The 25,939-nt window shown below is 38.7% G+C and overlaps 1 protein-coding gene across 9 annotated transcripts in view; it reads left to right on the plus strand.

Moving 5' to 3' along the window:
* ADGRB3 (adhesion G protein-coupled receptor B3) overlaps positions 1 to 25,939 on the plus strand; it is a 733,899-nt gene that overhangs the window by 630,078 nt on the left and 77,882 nt on the right. The window lies entirely within an intron of this gene.

Genomic DNA, 25,939 nt, shown 5'->3' on the forward strand with positions numbered 1-25,939 from the left:
TACCTGGCTCTGTGTTCCCCCAAATATGAACCCACACAGTACTGAAGAACTATTCAGGGTCTAGGGAGGGCAAGATAAGGGAGGCTCACTTTGGGAGAGTATGCTTTTTTTAAAAATTGAAGTATTGTTAATTTACAGTATTGTGTTAGCACAATGATTCAGTACTGTGTTAGCACAATGATTCAGTACAGTGATTCAGCTATACATATATATATAATATATACTTCAGTTATACATATATATACACACATATATATATCCTTTTCAGATTATTTTCTATTATAGATTATTACAAGTTAGAGTATAGTGTCCTGTGCCAAAGAGTAGATCCTTGTTGTTTAACTGTTTTATATACAGTAGTTGTATATGTTAATCCTAAACTCCTAATTTATCTCCTACCCCCACCCCCACCCCAACCACTATCCCCTTTGGTAAACTTAAGTTTGTTTTCTATGTCTGAGTCTATTTCTATTTTGTAAATAAGTTCATTTGTATCATTTTGAAGATTCCACATAAAAGCCGTATCATATGATATTCTTTGTCTGATTTACTTCACTTACTATGATAATCTCTAGGTCCATCCATATTGCTGAAAATGTCATTATTTCATTCTTCTTTATGACTGAGTAATATTCCATTGTGTATATGTACATTTCTTTATCCATTCATCTGTCAGTGGACACTTAGGTTGCTTCTATATCTTGGCAATTGTAAACAGTGCTGCTATGAACATAGAGGTACATGTGTATTTTCAAATTAGAATTGTCTGTGGATATATGCCCAGGAATGGGATTGCTGGATCATATAGTAGTTGTATATTTAGTTTTTGGAGGAACTTTCATACTCTTTTCCATAGTGGCTGCACCAATTTACATTCCCACCTCAGTGTAAGGGATTCCTTCGGGGAGAATCCACTCTTTTGGGCAAATATGAAGGCCTTACCCTGAGCTGGGTGTCAGCTGAAGCCACAGGATGGAGAGCTATGACAAAGAATGAAATCATTATGTTCTGCATGGTAGATCACGTCTCTGGAACAAAAACTAAATTCCTCAGTGGCAAGGCTAAGCTAGTTTCCTTAAGACTTTATTGGTGTCCTGGGAATTCCAAAGTAATGAACCCAACTAGTATTAGTGAGAATGTGGGTTAAAGATCTGGCATTGCCATGAGCTATGGTATAGGTCACAGGAGCAGCTCAGATCTAGCATTGCTGTGGTTATGGTGTAGGCTGGAAGCTGCAGCTCTGATTCAACAGTTAGCCTGGGAACTTCTGCATGCTGCAAGTATGGCCCTAAAAACCAAAAAAAAAAAAAAAAAAAAAAAAAAAGATTTTATTGGTGTCCTAATCCAGGGGTGTTCTTAGAAATGGGAATGAGCAAGGCTTAGTAGGGGGATTCCCTCCAGCACATGGGGCTCACAAGGAGAAAAGAACTCTCACCATGTGCTTCCACCAAGACCCTTCCTGTATACCCAGAACTTAGAGGCATAGGATGAAAATCTGTCTCTCCAAATCCCCCAGGGTTTCTTGCTTCCACCTCCCATTCAGTTTGGTCAAGAAAAAGGGCACCAAATGAGAATCACTTGGAAAAGGGAATGAATATCAGGATGCAAGCATCTGTCTTAAAAAGCAGCTTGCATAGAAACCCACCCACTGTTTTGAGAAGCTGCTTGATGTTTATTCCTGGAACCAATTGATGAGATGGCCTTTGTGAGACTAAAAGAATAATAGACACCAGATAAAAGAGCCATAAAAAAGTCCCAACCACACATTCACAGAACTAAGTTAAAAAAAAAAAAAAAAGATGAATTTAAAGACGGCAGTAAAGAGTCTGAATTACTTTTGTAAAAAGTATATTGAAATGCACTTAGGTCACTCCATAGAAGTATTATGATTCTTCAGAATTTATTTAAAAAAACTTAATTTCATAAAGTACTTGAAGGGCTTAAGTCAGAGTTATGATAAAGAGTTTGTCATTAGATTTTTTTTTCCTTCATAAAGGATAGGTGGGAGTAAAATATGTAAAAGGCTTAATAATTGGATTATTGAGGTTTAAACTATCCAGTGTTTATTGGGTGAACATAAGATGCATAAACTAACTTTTGGGGTAGGAGCTTAGAAAGTAATTATTTTAATATGTCTCAATCACTAGATTATGGCCATGTAAGAGAGACAAAAATGGGCAGAGCAGGATTGCTGCTCTTAAGTAGCTTAAAATGTAGAAGCGAAGTCATCTGGCCAAAGTATTTTAAGATACATGAGGTTCCATGAACTGTGAGGTTCAGGTAAAATTCTATTAAGTACAGGGAGGGATAGAGGGAGGTATGGATCAAGGGCTAGCAAAGGAAGGATGGGCAGAAAATAAATATAGAGAGGTGGAGAAAAGTAAGGCAAGAATAGAACAACAGTTAGTCTGATGGCTGCTGCAATCACAGTGTGTCGAAAGTGGGATAAAAGGAGATGCACCTGGGAAATGATTGGAACTTTAGGAGATTGCCAGGGGACTGGGAAATATATTAAAAAATATTTGTCTTTTGCTTTTGTTTGATAACAGGGTAATAACACAATTATAAAACACTTTGAGCAAGAAATTAGATTGTAATGAAAATCAAGTAAGACTGATCTACCAATGATACTACAAAGATGCCAAGCCCAGAGGCTTCATGCATCACTCTCCCTCAGGGGTCAGAGAGTGAGTATCCTGCCACTCAGCCAACTGTAACAACCACCATGTCAGGGGGGGGTCCTCCCACCCTTGGTCCACTGGGAGGCTGGGCTTCTCCTTCCCATAAGGCAAGACCTCCCAGTGAAGCTGGACATCATTTTGTTTTGTTTTGTTTTGTTTTGTTTTTGTGGTGGAACCTGTATGCAAACCATGGCTGTGTGAACTTGGGCAAGTTACTGAGCTCTTCACACCTCGGTTTTTTTCCCCTGTGAAGAAAATTTAGCACATTTGTTGGCATAGGGGAAATAGGTAGTAGCTAGAAACTATGACTACAAATAGGAACTATAGACCGTAAATTGACTTTGGGCCATGAATATATTTTTTTCAGTAATGTGCACTCTCCTTCATTTCATATATATTCAAAGAGATTCACAGATATTCCAAGGAAGTCTCAACACACATGGGTAAGGCATTCATTTGTGTTTTGATTGAACTGCCATTACTAGACCAACCATGTGTGTTCAGGCAGGGTGGTGTCAACTAACAGCTAAGCTTCACACATATCCCCCTACTAAAATGCAGAGCATGACACACTTCCTGTAGTCTGTCAGCCCTTCCCTGAAAAGCAAAAATCAGTGGTGACTCACAGGCTGCTGGCTTATTCCACAAAAGGGGCTCTGGAATGATGCCTCTTTTACTCAAAACTACTTATACTGCTGTTATATCTAGGTGACAATGAAGCTGTAATCCCCATCATTCTTAGGATTTCTATTTGGAGTTTTGTCCAGCAGTATCTTCTTCTGCCCCTCATCCTCCCCCCAGTTTCCATATCTTTTCTCTGGCCACTGCCTTTATGTGTATACTTTGTGCAAAGACATCATATTTTTACACTGCATTTGTGGTCCAGCTTTCCTCTGGACTATATCAGGCAATGAAAATAATTCTCCCTGTTGTATTCTTGCTGAAGGTCAGAGAATAAAATGATATCAGCTGACTTGATCTGCTTGACCAGCAACACTGTGATTCCTACATGGGCAACTTGAGAGGGCTGCATACTGTCAGAATTAAGACCAAGCTTGGCCAGACACCAGCAAAGACCGGATTGACATCACATGAAATAACCAGGATCCCTGGTTATTGCTTTTCAACATCTGGCCCGTTCTCTGAATCTTTCTGAAAGGAATGGAAATACAATGTGAGGCAGGATTTTGTTTTTCTTGGCATTGTGTATCTTGCTTTCAAAAATAACTTTGGTTTATTTCGATGTATTTGAATATTGCCACTTAACATCACAATTGACTAAATGGGATTCCTGAAGGGTCTAGTCATGGTTATATGTCAATTTTTTTTGTATGTGTGTGCACACTCATTTACACTTCTTCATTAAAAACATGGAGAGGAGGAAAAAATGTTATAGTCTTTTTTGGTAGGTGCAGAAACAGGAAGAATTGAGAATTGTTTAAAAAACACTAAGGAAATAAAAGTTAGATTTAACAAATGAAATTGGCAAGAAACTGAAGAGAAAAAGCTTTAAGAATACAGTCGTTCATTGAAAATGAAAAAAATGATTAAAGTTGACAATAAAAAAATGTAACACCTTTGGGGAATAATAAGGTGCTCACAAGAGGTTTAGAATTTATGGGTTCTTATTTTGGGTTTGTTTGCCCAAGAGACATAAATGTTTAAGTAATCCATAAGAATTGAGATAGTGGTACCAGTTGCCAATATTAAGAAGTTTAAGGAAATTCTGCCAAAGGAGACAGAAATGACTTTGCTTGTATAGAGTGAATGGTTAGAGAAGAGAACAAATGTGAACTTCCTCTAATAAATTCAGCTGTGGCCTGATCCCTTTACCTCTGTATCCACAAGCCCACCTTCCTGAGGCAGCCTCACCATAGCCCCAACTTCCAAACCATCCTCTACCCCATTCATGTTGTAATCTTTTATTTGTTGAAATATAGTTGATTCACAATGTTTTGTTAATTTCAGGTGTACAGCAAAGTGATTCAGTTATATATATACAAACATATTCAGTTATATATATGTGTGTGTATATATATATATATATATATATATACATATACTCTTTTTCTGATTCTTTTCCTTTATAGATTATTACAAAATATTGAGTGTTGTTCCAGTGCTATACAGTAGGTCCTTGATGTTATCTCTTTTGTATATAGTAGTGTGTATATGTTAATCCCAAACTTCTAATTTATCTCTCCCCTTCCACTACCATCCCCTTTGGTAACTGTAAGTTTGTTTTCTATGTCTGTGGTTCTATTTCTGTATTGTAAATAAGTTCATTTGTATCATTTTTTTAGATTCCACATGTAAGTAATGTCATATGATACTTGTCTTTCTCTATCTGACCACTTCACTTAGTATGATAATCTCTAGGTCCATTCATGTTGCTGTAAATGGCATTATTTCATTCTTCTTATGGCTGAATAATATTCCATTGTATGTATATATTGTATTCTATTCTATTATATGTATGTATAGTATATATTTTATAGTGCATATATATGTATGCACACACACATACACACCACATCTCCATTCCTCTGTTGGTCACTTAGGTTGTTAATGTGGTGCTTTAAAGTGACTGTCACCTGTCACCTCCTCCAGAACTACAGGCATATTCAAGTCTCCCTGTGTACTTTGAGATTCTGCATCCCCTGTCCACACCCTTCTCATCTAGCCTTACCTCAGACTCTTCCCAACCTGGACCTTTTTCTGGAGCCTGGCCTCTGTTTACCAGTTATATTTAGGCAGATGCTAGCCTCGTTCTGCCACCAACATAGGTCTACCCAGGTGTGGGTAAATATGGAGCTTTACTTTAACTCAATGCTTCCCCGATGAAAGGAGGTAAAGGAATCATACCTCTGCTTCCCTACCTGGCTTCTGCCCAAACTTGGTTTCTCACTTCTGAAACATGGGCCTCCCTATTTCCCTCGCCCATTCTTGTTCCACTGTGCTTCTACAAAACAGGCTGCTGAAAAAAAACACAAACAGGGATAGATAAACAGAGAAATGATTTTCTGAGGAAAGGCAGGCATTGGCTAACTTCTCCTCACAGTTTTCATTCTTAATCATGCCTTTTTTCCCTTCTGTTTCTAGGCACAGAAATATACCTTCATTTCTATTTGTATTTCCTTGTATTTTCCTGTCTCTCTTCAACATTTGCTTGATTTCACACTCCTTCATCTGACTTGCCCCTTTCTTCCTTTCTCTGAATCTTTTGCTTTAGCAGTCCTCCCTTTATATCTATCCTAATTCCTCCCCCATCAGTGATGATTCCTCCCCTGTCATCACTTATCTATCCTTACTTCCTCCTTTCTGGGCTCATTTCTGACAGCGGTATGGGAGCCCAGCTTACAAAGGAGATGCTGTTAACCTGTCCCTTTGTAACTGTCCTATCACCAAGACTGTATCTGCCAGACTTCCCAGGTGCAGGAGGCAGGGCTGTTAGATGAGGTAGCATGAGCAGAGAAGCTCCTGCCAGAAGGAGCCCCTGGATCCAAAGGGGGAAGGCATCTGTTGCCATCACAACTATTAAACCAGGAGAAGTTGCATTGGAGTCTTTTCAAAACTGAAACTTGCACACATTCTATGTTTAAAGAGCCCCCAAATTTAAATCCACCATGGAATCCACTTAACTCTTGGTTTGGGAGCAGCTTATTATAAGGAAAGGGAATCAGAACTCTAACTCTTAGCAAAAAAGAGAAGGTAGAATCAAGTTCCTTTAAAATTCTGACATTCTTTTCAGGAATTAAAATACTGTATGACACTTTGCTATTAAATACATAGTGTGTTAGTGACAAACCGTGTTAACCTCTCTGATGAGATAAAGCTGACATGACCAACACACTGCTGACTTTCTTTAACCTACCATTTATCCAGCCCCTATATTGCACATAATGTAGAGTCTATTAAACTGTTTCATGTGAGCTGCCCTTTCAAACTTTGTGCCTTGGGGTTCGCTTCGTGGCTCAGTGGTTAATAAACCCAACTATGATCCATGAGGATGTGGGTTCTATCCCTGACCTCGCTCAGTGGGTTAAGGATCCAGTGTTGGTAGTGAGCTGTGGTATAGGGTCACCAGCGTGACTTGGATCTGCCATTGCTGTGGCTGTGGTGTAGGCAAGCAGCTGTAGCTCCGATTTGACCCCTAGGCTGGGAACTTCCATACGCAGGTGTGGTACTAAAAAGAAAAAAAAAAAAGTTGTGCTTCTAGATCCTAAACTCACATCATATATATTTTGTTCATAATATATTAATGTAAGGTGCTCTAAAGGAAAAGTGAAAATGGTTTGAAGGCTGTAGTTTTGTTGTGGTGGTTGTTTGGTTTTTGTTTACTTGTTTTTTATGACCACATCCACAGCATATGGAAGTTCCCAGGCTAGGGACTGAATCTGAGCAGCAGCTGCGACCTGCTGCAGCAACATCAGATAGTTAACCTACTGCCCCAGGCCAGGGATTGAACCTGTGCCTCAGTAGTGACTGGAGCTGTGAAGACTATAGTTTTTACGCATGTTTGTGTGTTGTTTGTGTTGTGTGAGTTGTGTGTGGTGTATGTGGTGTATGAGGTTGTGGTGTGTATGGTGTGTGTGTGTATACACATTTCACCTCTTCCCTTCCAGGTCCTGCTGTGTCCTCCCTGTCCGAGGACACTGTCCTTGTTCTGTGACACTCACTTGCAGAGTGGAGGTGAAACTAAGAAGGAATAGCAATGCTCTCTAGTCCCCAAATGGATTAAGTTCTCCTCTGGGTGGAGGGGATAATGGGAAATTTTTGAACAAGTGGATTCTGTTTAAAAAATGAAATAAATTGCGTCAGTATTCACCATCATTTCTCATGGAAAAAACTATTGCAGTAGGAAAGAAAAACGAGCCGATTATGTAGTGGGCAACAAGCCAGCTACCATCACAAAGGTTGATTTATTGAAATTTTACAACAACCCAGTGACAGTATAATTGTCCCCATTTTTTCACTCTTGAGGAGACTGGGGCTCATGAAGGCCAAGGTCAGGAGATAATATATGACAAGAATCAAGCCTTAAACTGAACTGCTCTGCACTCCAATCTCATCCTCTCTCACTGAACACTTCTATCTGAATATGAACTTCCCTTAATATCTCTTCTAATGAACGGAATTGCGTTTTTCCAGATGAAAGTGACTTGTATGATTGCTAGAATTTCTATTTGAATCTTTTCTTTAATTGAGAAACCCTAGGTAATGTATGATTTCTCCAAAATTCTCAGTGCAATCATATTATTTTCTATTGTTCAGGGAAAGTTACTTTAAAATACATAGCAACTTTCAGAAATCTGCTTTTAAAAAAGAAAAAAAAAAAGATGGAGATTTAAATTCTCAGCTTGTTCTGTTATTTGGGTGGCTGGAATTTGCCATAGCAGTAAGACATGGTTTCTGACAATACCTTTTACATTGCAATTGAAACAGTTTTCTTTCCTTCAAGCTTCACATTCTCTAGCATCTGAGAAGAGATTTCACTCCAGTCTTCTTCCATTGTTACATCTTGATATATTGGTTTTAAAGTTCAACCATCTAATGGCAGTTCTTAACAGATATGTGTCCCCAGGGGAGTCATTAGCTTAAATGCTGATGTACTGTCTGGGCAAGTTTGTGGGTTTTGCTTTCCCGCTGTGGTTGTTTATTTATTTGTTTTAAATTAAAGACCTGCTGCAGATTTTCTTTTGATAGTAATGGCACCTCTATATGTGGGATGAAGGAAAAAACCTCTTTTTTTTTTTTTTTTGTCTTTTTTCTATTTCTTGGGCCGCTCCCGTGGCATATGGAGGTTCCCAGGCTAGGGGTCTAATTGGAGCTGTAGCCACTGGCCTACGCCAGAGCCACAGCAACGCCGGATCGTTAACCCACTGAGCAAGGGCAGGGACCGAACCCACAACCTCATGGTTCCTAGTCGGATTCGTTAACAACTGCGCCACGACGGGAACTCTAGGAAAAAACCATTTTCTATCAAGTTAGTTTTCTTGGTCAGGTCACCAGGATTGGTACAAGCTGAGCCAAGCCAGCTCCCCTTTGAAGGGGCCAGGTCCCTCCTTCTTCTTTCTCCACAGCCTTCCATCCCTCCTCCCATCTCCACCCCCAAAGTGAACCATCTCCATCATATGCTTAATCCCTTTCTGGCCTATTTGCACTCCCCCAACCCCCTGCAGAAACTACAAGTAAAGAAAAAAGCAGGTAGCTAATGAAATACTAAAATAACTGAAGAGGAGAGCCCTGTCCTGTGGCTCCCTGTGGCATAACATAAGGACATTGCAGAGGTGACTTCCTGAGCACAGAGTCCAGATTCTATCCAGAGTGTAGCATGGATTTTGTGGATTTTTTAAACCAATCACTGAGGAGGTAGGTGGGCTAGCCTCCCTCATCACAACTTGGGAAAGTCCCCTGAATGACACCTACGCATAGCAGAAGCCCCCACACAGCTGCCAGTCCTGGAACAGGTGTGGACCTCAGTCAAGTCTCCGTTGTCAAAACAACCAAAATCCCATCATCCCATCTTAGTACTTAGCACTTTTATAGATCTCTGACCAAAAAAAAAAAAAAAAAAAAAAGGTGAGGGGGAGTATTTTTCACTGCCTGTCCCCCTTCATAGTTCAGTAAGCATAGATTTGTGGAGTTCCCATTGCAGCACAGTGGAAATGAATCTGACTAGGAGCCATGCAGGTTTGATCCCTGGCTTTGCTCAGTGGGTTAAGGATCTGGCGTTGCCTTGAGCTGTGGTGTAGGTCGTAGACTCGGCTTGGATCCTGTGTTGTTGTGTCTGTGGAGTAGGCCGGCAGCTGTACCTCTGATTTGACCCCTAGCCTGGGAACCTCCATATGCCATGGGTGTGGCCCTAAAAAGCAAAAAAAAAAAAAAAAAAAAAAAAAAGATTTGTTTCAGGCCTTGTTGCTCTGCCTCAGAATTTTCTTTGCTGTTGCATTTCCCAGCCATTCAGTTACATGTCCTGTTTGTGCCTCACTGACATTTTGCTTCTGCCATGTGTGCATGGACTTGACCCACCAGCCCAGGTGTCTGATCTGCAGATGCCAATGTGCCTTGCTGCCCCTTAAACCCCACTGGATGTGCAGTTGCGGTTTTACTACAAATAGGGCCCTAAACGGCCTGAGCTCAGATCAGGGTCTAGCCTTCAAATGTACTTCTGTCTGTAACTAATTGCCCTGCATCCTGCATCTCATTTGCTGATGGGTCATATGGTTGGCTGCTGGGTGACATGCAGCTGTGTGAGACACAGTCATTCTAGAATTGCCTCACCTTCTTGGTTAACAGAAAAGAAGCCTGTTAAAACCCCATGGAAACATTGTTTTTTCTTAGTGGATGCTTACATTTTCACCTGATGCTTACACACCTCAGGACCAGAATTGTGGCAGATCTGGCTGCGAGTAAACAACACGGTTCCAGTTGCTAAACCCAGAGGATAGATTGTGCTGAAGATTATCACAATGAAAGGGGTGTGGTGATGGAGGATCAGTTAAGATCACTGAGTGAATATAGATCCTTTCCCAGGAGAAAATCATACAGGAACTGGCCATTGAAATAGAAAATAGAATCCAGAGAAGCCTGGCGCAAGATCTCTGTTTGTAGCTAAGAATAGCAAGGTTAATTACAGAAGGGAGTGACAGAAACAGGAAAGCAGCCATCACACCCAGCAGAAGTTGCTGCTGCAGTAGTTCTAAAATAATTAGTGACAAGGTTGATGGTGGAGTCGTCAAAACATTAACCCTTGAGGGCTGGAGGTAGCAGAAGAAGACAGAGGGAAGGGAGACACAGGTAGGGTGCCGAAGCATCAGTCACTGGTGGCTTCAATTCACATTTTCCTTGTCCTGCCATGATGGTGAGGGAATAACTATTTGTTAATCTGAGCCACATTCTAAGTCTTTCATTCTATTTGTCAGTTTATGACTAAAGCTCCTTAAATTCAGCATGTATGATGCTCAAACACACTCTTGCAACTCTACCTCCTTGTTATCTTCTGACAAGCATTAAATGCTATAATGAAACCTGTATCTTTATTTCACATAAATAAGTAAATTTGATGGCAAAAGTCTAAACAAACCCAAGTTAACGAGTTGTCTAGCTGTTATGAGTATACCATACATAGCATGCCCCAGGCAAAATCTTGTGAAATTCCTTAAGGAAATAATAGAATAATTTTGTTAAAGATATGTTAAAATTAACATGAAAATATCTAAAACAAGCTCATAACAAGGTTTACCTTTACTTGAACAAATGTTTTCTAAACATCTAGTATCTTTTTCCTTTACAATTGTAAACCAACTTTTATGATCTTTACCAGAATGGTAGCAGATCCTTCACTTCTGTTCATCTTTCACTTTAGTCATATCCGATTGCATAGACAGAGGAAGTTTGGCTCAAGCATTAAGATTAGCAATAAAGAATAAAATATTGAACACTGGAAATGGATTTCTAAAGGAAGCTTTCTCATCCTCTTCTTAATGTTTCTCACATTAATTTTCTTGAGAATGTCCTCATTTGCTTTTCTGGAAAATAGAAATGAGTGCTATTTTAGCTCTGTGGGTATGTGCCCTCCTTTTGATGAGCTTCAGAATTCCATCAGTGGTCTCTTTATTATTACTGTGATTCTTATCATCATAACTTTTAATAATCATCACTGGAGCATCTGCTACATGACAGACTATGCCAGAGTATTTACATGCATGGATCATAACTTGTAACTAAATAGGTGGATATTATTACCCCTATTGGAAAAAGGAGAGAACAAAGGTTAAAAGAGTGTCAGTATTTCACTGAAAGATATACAATATCCATTGATAAGCAGCAGAATGAGGACTCAAAATTAGAAATCTGTGGTTTTTCCATTAGTATTTGTTGTAAGACTGGTTTCGTGTTACTGAATTCTCTTAGCTTTTGCTTATCTGTGAAGGTTTTGATTTCTCCTTCAAATCTGAATGAGAGCCTTGCTGGGTAGAGTATTCTTGGTTGGAGGTTTTTTCCTTTCATCATGTTAAATATATCATGCCACTCCTTCCTGGCCTGCAGAGTTTCTGCTGAAAAATCTGCTGATAACCTTATTGGGGTTCCTTTGTATGTTATTTGCTTCTTTTCCCTAGCTGCTTTCAACATTTTCTCTTTGTCTTTAATTTTGGTCAGTTTGATTAATATGTGTCTCAGTGTATTCCTCCTTGGGTTTACTTTATATGGTACTCATTGTGCTTTCTGGATTTGAGTGGGTGGTTCCTTTCCCATGTTAGGGAAGTTTTCGGCTATTATCTCTTGGAATATTTTTTCTGTCCCCTTCTCTCTCTCTTCTCCTTCTGGCACCCCTATAATGTGGATGTTGGTGCATTTAACGTTGTCCCAAAGTTCTCTGAGACTCTCTTCATTTGTTTTCAATCTTTTTTCTCTTTTTTGTTCCGCATCTGTAATTTCCACTAATCTGTCCTCCATCTCACTTATTCGTTCTTCTGCCTTCTGTATTCTGCTGTTGGCTGCTTCTAGTGAATTTTTTATTTCCGTTATTATATTTTGCATCTCTTCTTGTTTAAGTTTTATATCTTGTATCTCTTTGGTTAGTGTTTCCTGTAAGTTATCCATCTTTGCCTCCAGTTTATTTCCAATGTCTTGCATCTTCTTCAGCATCAACAGTCTAAAGTCTTTTTCCTGGAAGCTGAGAATCTCCTGATCACTTAGCTGTTTTTCTGGGGTTTTTCCTTTCTCCCTCATCTGAGTTATAGTTCTCCGTCTTTTCATTTTTATAGGTTTTTGGTGTGGTGACCTTTTTACAGATAATAGTGTTGTAGCCTCTCTTACTTCTGGTGTCTGCCTCCTTTGTGGCTGAAGTTGGTATGGGGGCTTGCTGTAGGCTTGCTGATGGGAGGGGCTGATGCCTGCCCACTGGTAGGTGGAGCTGATTCTAATCCCTCTGATGGATGGAGCTTTGTCTCTGGATGGGATTAGAGGTGATTATGCCTGAGGGGTCTTTAGGTAGCTGGTTTACTGAGGGGCGGGGTGGTGCTGTGATCCCACCTGGATTGTTGTTTGCCCTGGGGCTTCTCAGCAGCTGACTGACAGGTGGGGCCAGATTTTCCCAAAATGGCCACCTCCAGAGAAAGGTATGCTGCTGAATATTCCCGAGAGCTTTGCTTCCAGTGTTCTTCCCTCACAACAAGCCGCATTCACCCCCGTTTTCCCAGGATGTCCTCCCAGAACTGCAGTCAGGTTTGACCCAGATTCCTATGGAGACTTTGCTTTGCCCTGGGACCCAGTACACGTGAAAGTCCGTGTGTGCCTTTTAAGAATGGGGTCTCCATTTCCCCCAGTCCCATGGAGCTCCTGTGCACAAGCCCCACTGGCCTTCAATGCCAGATGCTCCAGGGGCTCTTTCTCCCAGTGCCAGATCCCCACACGTGGAAGTTTGATTTGGGGCTCAGAACTCTTACTCCTGTAGGTGAGTCTCTGTGAACCAGTTAGTTTTCAGTCTGTGAGGCTTCTGTCTCAGGAGGTATGGGGTTGTTTATGTCATGTAATAGCCCCTCCTACCTCTTGATGTGGCCTCCTCTTTGTCTTCTGGAGTAGGATTTTTTTATTTTTATTTATTTTTATTTTTTTGTCTTTTTGCCTTTTCTAGGGCTGCTCCTGAGGCATATGGAGGTTCCCAGGCTATGGGTCTAACCAGAGCTGTAGCTGCCAGCCTACACCAGAGCCGCAGCAACTTGGGATCCAAGCCGCATCTGCAACCTACACCACAGCTCACAGCAACGCTGGATCCTTAACCCACTGAGCAAGGCCAGGGATTGAACCCAAAACCTCATGGTTCCTAGTCGGATTCGTTAACCACTGAGCCACAGGAGAACTCCTGGAGTAGGATTTTTTTAAAGGTTTCTGGCCATTTGGTTGAAGACTGCTCAGCCTTTAGTTGTGAATTTTGTTGTTTTTAGGAGAGAAGTTGAGCTCCAGTCCTTCTATTCCACCATCTTAATCCCATCTCCATGGTTTTTCCAAAATACCCTGCTACTTCTTATTTAAACTTTTCTTAATTTTTATGAATCCCAATTTCCTCAGTACTATTAGCATTAAATAACTAAATTGATTTTTAATATTCAGGATGGAGTTACTCACAACAATATTTTCCATGTGTGTTAACCTGTAGCCCACTTTACAGAAGCTGCCCAATTTTGTATACATTGTGGTTTCTACAATGAGGTAAGCCTGTAGCAACCCTTAACCTCATAGCAAACATTTTCTAGAGATAGTGGGAGTGGGATGAGTAATTCTTATGAAGAAGTACAGTGAGGTGTTTCAAATTGTCCTCAGATCACCCCAATTCTCCTTCCCTTATTTAGAGAGCAATTGATATATAAGACCAAGAAAGACATAGTATATATGTATATTTTTTGATATGCAGTTATTTTGTTTATTGAAGCATAATTAATTTGCAATATTATGCTAGTTTTAGGTATATAGCACAGTGGTTCAGCATTTTTACAGGTTATACTCTATTGAATTTTGGCAAGATAATATCTATAATTCCCTGTGCTGTACAATATATCTTTCCTTCTTATCTATTTTATACATAGTAGTTTGTATCTCTTAAACCCATACCCCTGTCTTGCCCCTCCCCACTTTCCTTTCCCCACTGGAAAGTACTAATTTACTTTATATATCTATGAGTCTGTTTCTAGTTTGCTTATGTATATTTGTTTTATTTTTTAGATACCACATAAAAGTTATTTCCTCTTTGATTTCATCACTGGCCATGTTTAGTCTGCACATATTTATTTTTCACCCTTTTTTTCCTATAATTTATTTCCAGTTTCACATTGTTTTGGTCAGAAAGTAATGCTTGATATTATTCCCATCCTCTCAAACTTGTTGAGACTTGTCTCTTACTCATTAGGGTGGGGGCTTTACTTCCTAAGCTTGACTACTCAGCCACCTATCTGTCCTTCCTCTTTCCCACATCTAGGAACCATGAGAATCCTGTAAATAGGGATATCAGGCATTTTTCCTTACTCCAGCCAGTCCAAGCCAAGAATTATCTGTCCACAGGTGTCCCTATCCCCTAATCTAGTTGGTATTGGCCCTTTAAATTTCCCAAAGGAACTTGGATATGGAAGGACAGGTTTAAGTTCAAAACTCTCAGACCTTGGTCTTGCAATCCACCCTTTTCCCTTCCTCTCTTGGCTTCTGCCCACACTGTAAGGAGTTTTAAGTACCCTCATATAGGCACTGCAGACCCCACCCATGCTGTGTCCACCACTACCGCTCATTCCTCTCTTACAAATAACTGCCTCTTCTGAGCCACATCCTGGCTCTAGAGATCTGTGATGTCAACGGAGACCCAAGGAAAGGCCCTTTCAGGCCCTGGACTCAAGCTTCATCCATATGAGTAGGAAGGCCAAGGATCTGCTTACTTTTGTCTAGAAGGAGGCAGGGCACAAGATCTGGGTATATATATCCTCTTGACTCAGAGACTTCTTCTCTCCAGAAGAAAAGTTCTTCCAAACCAGGAAGGAACATGGCTGGGGGAACAGAGAGGGGCCTTCTAAAGTGAAGATCTAGAGCATGTTTCACTTGGCCCAGCTCTAAGGCTTTAAGGATTCCCTCCGGAGTGGTGGTGGTGGCATCTTCCCACTGTTGCCATATCTGGGGTACATCACTGTCCTCTCTCTCCTCAGCTCTTTTCTCACTTGTTTAATCAATCCCCTGTGTTAAATTCCCTCTACTTGAAATACCTAGAAAGTTTTCTGTTTTCCTGATTGCACCCTGATTGATGTAGCTCATTGAAAACCTTTTTAAAAAGCATTAAATCACAGTGATCTTTTCTGTGCCCAGTTGGTTATTCCATGCATTTATCTGAACTAAAGTGAATAGGCTCCATTAATGAGATAAAATGCTTTCTGACAATCGAGATCTTTTCCTAACACATGCACATTTCATAAGTCATATTTCAAAAGGCATTATATATTTAGCTGTACCTAAATTTGCATGTAGAGTTACAAGGTAAATAGGACAGATGGAGAAAAATAGAAGTGGAATATTTCAACATGCCAAGCAGAGGGGCAGGAAAGTGATAGTGATTCAACTAAATGCTGTCTCTTACCTAATATAGAGCCTTTGATGGCGAGCTGCAGCCTTTGGGTTCTCTGCAATTCTCTCTGACACTTCCCACATTGGATCTCTTTCACGTGTCATTCTACTAGGGCAGTGCACTGCTAGCTCTTAAAATAAGACTTACACATATGGTACTTATATAATAGAGATAAAACCTGTGCAGTGGGCCTGGAAATGTTCACATTTGTTCTCTTGATAATGCTTCAGAAGAGATGGTTCCTGGGTTATGTAATGATTCAGTTCCTAGGTTTGTTCTTTGTTTTTTCCTGGAATGCACAAGAATTTGCCATATATCTGACTTCTGATCTTTGCTCCTTTTTACTGATAGATACAATTTTAAATTTTTTAAAAATCTTAGTTTGGGTGCTAAAACTTATACTCTGCATTCTGTATCACCTTGTCCAAATCATCCCTGGAAACATAATTACTGAGGAAAAAAAAAGGATTTTTTTGAGTTATGTGGTATTATTGCTCATGGCTCTGTGCCTTTGATTTTAACCTTCTCTCACTGCAGCAAGCCTGCTCTGGCTAACCTGGGAGACACTGCCAAGATTTGACAATAGAGGGAAAAGGAAAGTAATCAACTTGACTGACCAGTGTTACTAAAAACTACAGCCAATTTTCAATTATCCATGTCAGAAGATGCAAGGATCTTTGGAATCAAGATGTAATCTATAAATAAAAAACAACAACAGAGACAAAACAATGGAGCATCATGTAGTCAATAGTTGCAGACTTTTCCTGTAGTTTTCAGTCAGGATTCTAAAGTAGTCATAGCATTGCAGTTGAGAAACAGATCAAGCCTTAGGTCGGCATTGCAGAGGATTGGTGGATAGAGCTGGATTGAGGACCTTAGCCTTCAATTTTAGATACATGGTAATCCTGCTCCCCCCACCATCTCCAAACTGAAGTTCGTCTTCTGGACACACAGGAAGATCAGATGGACAGCCTGAGGCTTCTCACCATTTCAAGGTGAAAACCCTCAGGTGACCTATTGTATCTGGGAAGAGTGGGCAGGCTATGCCCTAGCCTGGAAGAAGGCTATACTGCTTGAGAATTATAATGTTCAACCCCTTAAGCTCACCAGCGAGAAGAGAGAGAAGTGTTTGTAGGCATCACTGTGGTTACTCTTCCATCCTGGGAGAAGTAGCCTAGCATCCCTCATGAAAACACCAGGGCAGGGAACAGAGTTTCCCTAACACTTGCACCTGAACTATTAAAAATGTGCAGTATTCTACCTTTATGGTTAATACTACTAGATCATTCTTAATGGAGTCAAAAAAGGAAAGCCAATAACCTGTAAACCACATACTCAACCGCAAAGCCATGAAGGGTTGATTGTTCATATTTGTTGTCTTCAGTTATTTGTTCTGTTTCAAATGTTGGCATAGCCCCTTTATTCATGTGTGAAGGCCAGACAAGGATATGTCTGTGAGCCAGGAAGTCATGTTGACATCTTGGGGGAAATCTGCAAATGTGTTTCCCATTTGGTGGACCAGTCACATCATGTTTGCGTATGTAGAATGTTAAGAATGTCTTCCAGCTAGTCTGAGTATCTGTGTTAGCCTCATTGCTTCTGTTGGCATTTAAGCCAAACAATAAATTGTGCTTTTTTGGTGACTCCCACTAAACATGGATCCTTCTGTCATAATATCCATGTTAACTAATTTGATGAATATCTAAAGTGAGATGGAGTTATTATTGTTAATAGCTATAATAAGTACAATCTACAGAATTGCACTACAAATTTTAAGGAATTAAATAGACTCATGAAGATTAATCATGTTAAATAACCAGTAGAGACGGTTAATTTCTGTAATGATAAGTTCCAAACAAGAAACTCAGCAGTTTTTCCAGGCTCATCATTATTTACTTATTCTATTTTTGGTTGCTTATCCCACTTCCCCCATCTTCCAAATGCACATTTTGGGACATTGCAATATTTTTCAAACATTAATAGGACTTGATGTCTTCCTTAAAACTAATTAGAGCCCTAAACACGTCAGAGAATTATGAGACAAAGTATCTTTCAGCTCAGGTAATGTTCCAGCTCAGGAGGCAACCAAAACATTATCTGAAAATTACTACATATGAAGTGAATGGTCATATTCTCACTTGAATTCTTCAGAAATAGATGACCATTCTCCTTACTTAACAAGCTTTAGTAATAATAAAATTAATTCTCCTTACTTACCAAGCTTTAATTTCAAAATGTGTTCGATTGAATTATGTCATGTTATCCTCATACCAGTCCTATGAGATAACAGACATGTTTTCTATAGAGACTAAGAAGTGATACTTGATGCTGCCCTCCACAAAAAAGTCTGAAATGCCTTGGAACTGTCATCACCTTCACAGAAATCTCATGGCTCATTAGACTACATGCTGGACTGTCCTTCGTAGATATTGTTCTTGTTTGTGAAAATTTGTGACTGCCTTTTAAAAAGATGTTCTGAGGGTAGCAAGTGCACATCAACAGGGTAAAATCAGAGTTTGGTTGTATCATCAGTTTAGATTTTATAATCTTGCCATGTCAAAGCAGCATTTAGCCTAACTCCTGTCTTTCTTAGACTTTCACTCAGGGATAAATACAGCCTAGTCAATGTGCAGCTGAAGCAACTATGGAAACTGCAAGTTTGGTTGGGAACCCTTGGCACTTTGAGTTTTGTGGTGATGATAGTGGAGGTCATGGTTGTTTCCAATGGAGATTGTCATCTTTTGAAGTAGACAGAACCAATATATTCCAGCGCAATAAACACTAAGGACATTTTACTCTGTAATTACTTCATATTTTTTTATTAATAAAATACTATAGACCACTTAGAAAGCTTTCAGAAATCTCTACCTCAAGAGAACATGGTTTGAGAAAGCTTTTTGAGGTTATGCTACAATGGACACTTATGTCCTATCATTAGGGCATGAGGAAGGCAAAGGAGAAGTTCTGGTGTTTTACTCCCCAGAAGTCAGGCTGCTATTACAGGTGTGGAGGGAGGGAGGATGTTAGTTTTCAGAGGCCTTAAGTGAGAGGAAAACAAAACATTTCCAAAAGATGATTCAAGAATCATACAAGATGAACTCAGAAAGAAGGGCACCATCTGGTATGCAGGAACACCTTAAAATAGAGACGGAGCCAAGCAAATGAACATGAAAGGTACTTTCTGAGTTGTACTAGAAATAGATATTTTTGTTTTGTTTATTTATTATCCTATTCTTAATAAGAAAGTTACATTCAAAGTAAATTTCTGTCAAATTACTTTTTTTTTTAAATGTGTCATTTTCACCATTAGTTTTGGCCTTACACTAAGAGAGCAGTGGTTTAAATCCTTGTTCCTCTGCTTGCTAAGTATGTTCACTTTGGTTACTTGCCCTCTGGGAGTGCCAGTGAGTTCACTCGCACCACCCAGAAATTATTGTGAGTCAGATGAGACCACACACTTTACGTGATCCTATCTGTGGCACTAAGGTTCGTTCCCTGTAAGAGAAAAATTGCACTGGACATTTGTTAGAAATGGCAAGGGAGACTTTTTATTGAAACAGAGGAGAAAGACACTTGCAACAGGGCACAGAGATTGACTCAACTCAGCTGAAGCAAGAGGTGGGGGAGTGGATTACTAAACCCTGGGGTTGACGACTGGAAAAGCACTGAGGGGCTGATGGGGGAAGTTAGTGGAGTGATCCTTCCCAAGAGGCTCAGAAGGGCACCACCTCCTGAGGGCTCCATTTCAAGGGATGGCTCCCAGGTTCTTGAGAAAGACATTTCTGGGCTTTAGAAGGTTTGCTGCTCAAAGGGGCAGAGAAAGAGTTACAGTTCCAAGTATCCTAAAGTGATTTATCTAAGGAAAGAAATGCGGGGTTTCCATTGGGAAGAAGACTGTCTGAACTTTGGTCCAGGAGAAGATGGAAAGGCCTTGGTTACCCTTCTACTCTTCTCACTAAGTGTGTCCTCAGTTCCTCACACTCAACATTTAAAAAAAAATTATTGAAGTAGAGTTTATTTGCAATGTTGTGTTAGTTACAGGTGTAGAACAAAGTGATTAAATTATATATATAATCCGGAAAAGAATATATATATATATGTATTCTTTTCTGGCTTATTTTCCCTTATAGATTATTTCAAGATATTGAGTATAGTTTCTTGTGCTATACAGTAGGTCTTTGTTTGGTTATCTATTTTATATATAGTCACGTGTATTTTTTTTGGCTTTTATTCATTTCCTCTCATATCATCTGGTCCTTTTGGAGTCCATTAATTCTTAAGCTTTTCTTGGTTTTGTTTTTGTATTTGAGGGTTTTTTTTTTTTTTTGATGGTTTTCATTCTAGATCTTCTCTCTTACACAATAAAATACATTATTTTTAAAATGATCCATAAAACTGACCTATCTCTAGAGGATCTTTTATTTAATGAGAGGCCTAGGAAAAGCAGATTTTATTTTTTAAGCATTTGAAATTTGGTTTAGTCATAAACTAGGACGCCACCATTAAAATTAAATCTCCAATGAATCATGATTCTTCTCTGAAGGACATTTTCCTTGATTTCAGCATGTTTTCCCCACTCTGTAATTGCTCTCAGGGCTCAGACTCAGTTTTGGGGTCCACTGTAGACTTTTATCTATTTTTGACTTTTCTTTCTGTTTTTTTTTTTTTCATTCAGTAGTATTATTCAAAGCAAAAAAAAAATGTAAGCAAATTGTAAGTTTAAAGAAAAGGAGTTTATGTCCTTGTTTTCTAATTTCCAAGTTGAACCACATTTTTACCACTCTTGGTTTATAACTGAATAGCAAAGCAAGTCAAACTTTTTAACCCTTGGGTTATTCATGTTGTAGGTTTTCTCTTCAAAGTTATATTGATTGAATAATTAAATCATTATGAAAAACCCTATATTTTTTTCCAGACTAAATCAAAACAAAAACATAATGTTCACAAAGCTTGAATATATTCAGTAAGTTCAATCCCCCGATTTTAGGACTTCAAAGTCTTGTTTAAAAAAAATTAAAATGCTCTTTTCTCCTCTCTGGGATATGTTTCTTAGACTCTTTTCCTACTAGCAGTGGGAGTGTAAAAATACAGTTAAAGGATCTTAAAATGAAATCAAGTAGTTTAGATGCTGCAACTATCTTCCTTATGTTTCAGCTACAGATCTTCCTTGACTTACAGTGGGGTTACATCCTGATAAACCCATCATAAGTCAAAAATATTATGAGATGAAAATGCATTCAATAACCTAACCTACTGATCATCATAGCTTAGCCCTTAAATGTGCTCAGATACTTCCATCAGCCTACAGCTGGGCAAAATCATCTAACACAAATCCTGTTTTATAGTAAAGTGTTGAGTATCTCATGTAATTTATAGAGAACAGTACTGAAAGTGAAAAACAGAATGGTTACCAAGGTTCAGGATGGCTGTAAGCATATTGGTTTTCTGCCCTCAGGATAGTGTGGCTGACAGGGAGCTGTAGCCACTGCTGCCACTGCCTAGCATCATGAGACAGTATTGGACCACATATCACTACCCAGAAAGAAAGATCAAAATCTGAAGTAGGGTTTCTACTGAATGCTGCCACTTTTGCACCATCATAAAGTTAAAAAAGTGTAAATTGAACTGTTGTGAGTCAGGTAAATTGACCATTGTAATAAGGCCATCTATATATGCTTTGAAACCTTACCTTAAACTCAAACAAAAGTTAACTTTTTGTTTTTTTGGTAGTTTCATTTTGTCAATCTTTGTATGTCAAAGCTATATGTCCAACTGTTTTTTATAGTGTTTCATTTCTGCCATGTTGAATGCTGCAGTTGATGATCTCCAAGTTGGTAATGAAGTATATTTTTGACTCCCACTTTAACTTGTGTCTTTGGAGGTCTAATTTTTTTTTTTTCTAGTTTGCCTAATTTTTTTTTTTTTCTCAGTTTGCCGCCTGAGTAAGAATAGCTCTTCTATCCACATTGTAAGTTTTGAAGGCATGTAGTAGTCTATTTTCTAAAATGGTGTGCAAATGAAGGGTTCTAGCTAATAGCATTTTCTGGTCTCCAGATCTGTTGTGTACCATACATGAATCTGTCATTTTTGAATATTTGAGAGAAAGTATAGAGTCATATAAGAGCATGAGCTGATGAGTTTAGTGAGTCTCGATTTGAATCTGAATGTGGCTCATTACGTTTTATGGGACTTTGAGCATGTTGTTTAATTTGTCTGATCCTCACTTTACTCATCTGCATAAGGTAATAGTAACAAATGATAATACTTCCTGGAAAGACTATCATAGAGTCTAGATACAGTGCAGCTAAAACACTTAGCACAATGCCTGGTACATAGCAGCCACTCAAAACAAAACAAAACAAAACAAAAACAAAGGAACTTTAATGGTCATTGAATATACAATTTTATTAAATTATACTTATCCAAAATATATTTGATCCTAAGACAAAGGAGAGAATTTTTATCCTTCTAGATTATTAGTCACAAGTTGTTCAGATTATGACAGTTACCAGTCTATTTTGTGGTGGATGGAGATGGCTAGTTGATAGAGTATGAGTTACTTCTTTGTGAGAATTGTGAGTTCATCTTTTTTTCCTTAGTTGCTGCCCCTCTGTTATAAAGGAGATGCTCCCAAGTCACTTTAATCCTTTTTTCTTGGACTAAGGTTAGATTTATACTTTTCTACACATAAGTTCCACCACAGCTACTCCAGGGCTCATTAAGATTAGTGTGGGAGAAAAAATAACCAGTGAAACCAACCAGCCCACATCAGGACCAGACCTATAGCCATGGTCACATTTGTGGAGCAGCAAGTAAATGGGCCACCTGACCTCAGGGTTATGTAAATAATCAATACCAGGCTATTTCCTTAGCCGCAGAGCTTTCTCTTATTCCTTAAGCCCTTATATAGTTTGTTATCATTGATTCTAAAAATATGTTGGTATTGGAGTGGAGATGAGTAAATTATTATGAATTTTCTTTTATACCATAGAAATTGGCAATGTTAATGAATCATCCAGCACCATCATAGTATTACCTTCTTAAACCCAATGATGTCTTGATGTAATGTCATCCAACACATTGTTTCTTTTCAGAAGCAAGACCACTATCTTTTGTTTTGCCTTTATTCAAATCTCCAGTCTTTGTCACACATAGGATATAACATGCAGCCTCTTCTCAGTTTGGGAAAAAATAAGAACATCTCATTCATGGGTTCATCAAGTTGAGAACTTGTATGCTGGGTTCTATAACATATAGTGAAGTGAACTGGAAATAGACCTACTTCGGCAGGCTTGCATTCAGGGAGATAAGCTAGGCATATCAATAACTAGAAATAGAGCAGTGCAAACACAGAATGTGCTCATTCATCCAGTGATCCACTCATTCATTCACTCATCCCCTCAGTAGCTGAGGGTTTTCATTTCTTTTTTTCTTTCTTTTTTTTTTTCTTTTTTTGGTCTTTTTAGAGCTTCACTTGTGACATGGAAGTTCCCAGGCTAGAAGTCAAATAAGAGCTGCAGCTGCTGGCCTGGGCCTATACCATAGCCATAGCAATGCAGAATCCAAGCCGCCTAAGTGACCTGCACTTCAGCTCATGGCAAAGCCATATCTTTCACCCACTGAGTGGGTCCAGGACCAAACCCGTGTCCTCATGGATACTAGTTGGGTTCATTACCACTGAGCCACAATGGGAAATCCAGAGGGTTTTCATTTCTTAACAGAGGTTAGGCTCAGGTCCATGTTTATGATGAGCAGCAACAAAATTATAGCAAATGAAAGCTTCTTCTTTGGTCCTTTCATCCTAATATATATGTGTGTGGAGTAGGATGAGGGACAGATAATTAAACAAATACAATGGTACTTATCCAAGAGGTGAGGGTCTGGGAACTTAGGAAGGCATATGAGATCCAGTGAGATTTCCCAGAATATTCCATCCTATTTGTGCCTACTCACCATGAGATCATAGTATCTTACGATAGCTCCTGTCACATTGCAGGATGGCTTGTGGTTTATAGAGCTCTCCCTGTTCCTTCTCCTTTCTGTAATTTGTTCTCAAGATACTGTATCAGCTATGTTTGTAAAAATAACTTTTTTTGCCACCAACTTTCTTGCTTTCCCAATTATGCTCATATACTAGTTTTAAACTAGAGTACTAAGGACAAGCTATGTTGCATTCTCAGCAATTACTTTTTTTCATTGGCTTGTATTTAATTCTAAAAACTCTTAATATCATTATCTTCTCTAAAGTTATGATATTAAAAGACCAATTATAGTGCAACTGATTAAAAATTGTGGTTAAATTTCATATGGATTTCAGAATCACGCTTGTGCTAAATGCTGCATTTTAAGCAGAGCTAAGTGATATCTCCATGCTTGAGTAATTCACATTAAAAATAAGTCCAGTTTAAAAAAAAAAGCGAAGTGTCATAATCTCTGGGTTTTGAGTAATTTGAACACTGGTACATTTTGAGTTCTGCAACATCCTATTTAAAATAACAGTCCTACATGGCTCTTCACCATTCCTTGACACTTTCAGAAATTCTCTGCTTGACTGAGTTCCACCTTAATTTGCTGAAGCAGGTAATGATTTTTCTCTCATGAACTCTCCCAAGTTCTGGGTTCAATTTCTGTACTAGAAGATACCAGAAAGATCACATAACTAGCTGCTCCAATTCATTACTTTAGCCCAAGCCAACATGTCATCCCACTGGAAGAACTAGAGGAACTGATCTGGCTGATGGGAGAGTAGACAGAGTACAGGGCTGGCACAAATATTACTCTTTCTTTGCTACAGAGCCCTCAGTCGCAAATAAGGGGGTGAGGTGTTCAATTTGAAACTCAAGTGTAAATTCTGGTGGAAGTATCACACCAGGAAAAATATGAATCCCAGGACACAAAGATCTAGCACACATTTGCTAGAAAAGCAAGGAGGAACAAGGTGAACATCTTTTAGCAAGATTTAGATGTCTAGGATCTACTATGGTATAATAATTTTAGATGGTATAGATCATTTCCAATTCAAACAGATCTACTAAGAACACTCATTGTGAAGGAAAGTAAACGAGACCTGAATAAATAAAAAGCTATGACTTTGGGTCTTTGCCCTGCTCCTGTTGTGTGACTTTGGGAAAGTTAAGCAATTTCACTTGTTTTATTCATCCATAAAATAAAAATTATATTAACTGTACCTCCCTTTCCTGTGAATTGGAAGGATCAAGTGAGATAGTGGTATTAAAGTACTGTGTAAAACCTATCACATTTCACAAATACCATTTACTGTTAAGTGAAAGGGGATTTAGTGGAGATGAGGAGGATGTGGTTCAGATTCTATTAAATGTGTAAATATTTGGATTTACTGCAGAGCTTGGCAAATTAGTATAATTTATTCCAGTTGATTTTCAGATTGCATTTATTCAAGCACGATATATAATATTTTATCAATTAAGAGCATGATAATATATGTCTATCTTTCATATATTGATACCAAATATTATATTTAGGCTTAACTTCAGTTATGAGTTATGGGAAAACCCAAAAAAAGAGTGATATAAAAGATATAAAAGTTTATCCCATACTTACATGGATGTAGACACTTACATAGATGTAGGCAGCTCCCTGTCATTAGGGACCCAACTCCTTAGAACTTTTTTCTGCCATGCTAAATTTGTAACACCCAGCTGCTCCAGCTCCAGCCATCATGTAAACTTTCTATCTTAGGACAAAAAGGATACTTTCTAAAGTTTCCCATATTATTTTTATCTTCCTTTGTCAAGAATCTAATCATATAATCTTAAAAGAAAGAGTGGGGAAATTCAGTTTTATTCTAGAGCCCCATGTGCCCAGGTATTATTTTTTTTTTTTAATTCTGTTATGAGGACAAGGAGTGAACAAATATTGAAGGAAGTTAATCATTACAATAGCGATGGATAATTCCTCACACTTAATCACTATCAAGCAATAACTTGAATATTCAGACCAAGATCTCCTTTGAAATTATTTGTCACAGAGCTATTTCCTTAATTTTTTTCATATGATAAATATTTACTGAATAAAATCTATGGGCCGAGTATTCTACTGGATGTAAAAAAGAAAGAGAATTCCCAATCCTTAGAAGTTATAATCTATGAAATAATCATGAAAATTGGAGTTTCCAACA

Source organism: Sus scrofa, chromosome 1 (genome assembly GCF_000003025.6).
Source record: "Sus scrofa isolate TJ Tabasco breed Duroc chromosome 1, Sscrofa11.1, whole genome shotgun sequence".
In the NCBI taxonomy this organism is placed as follows: Eukaryota; Metazoa; Chordata; class Mammalia; order Artiodactyla; family Suidae; genus Sus; species Sus scrofa.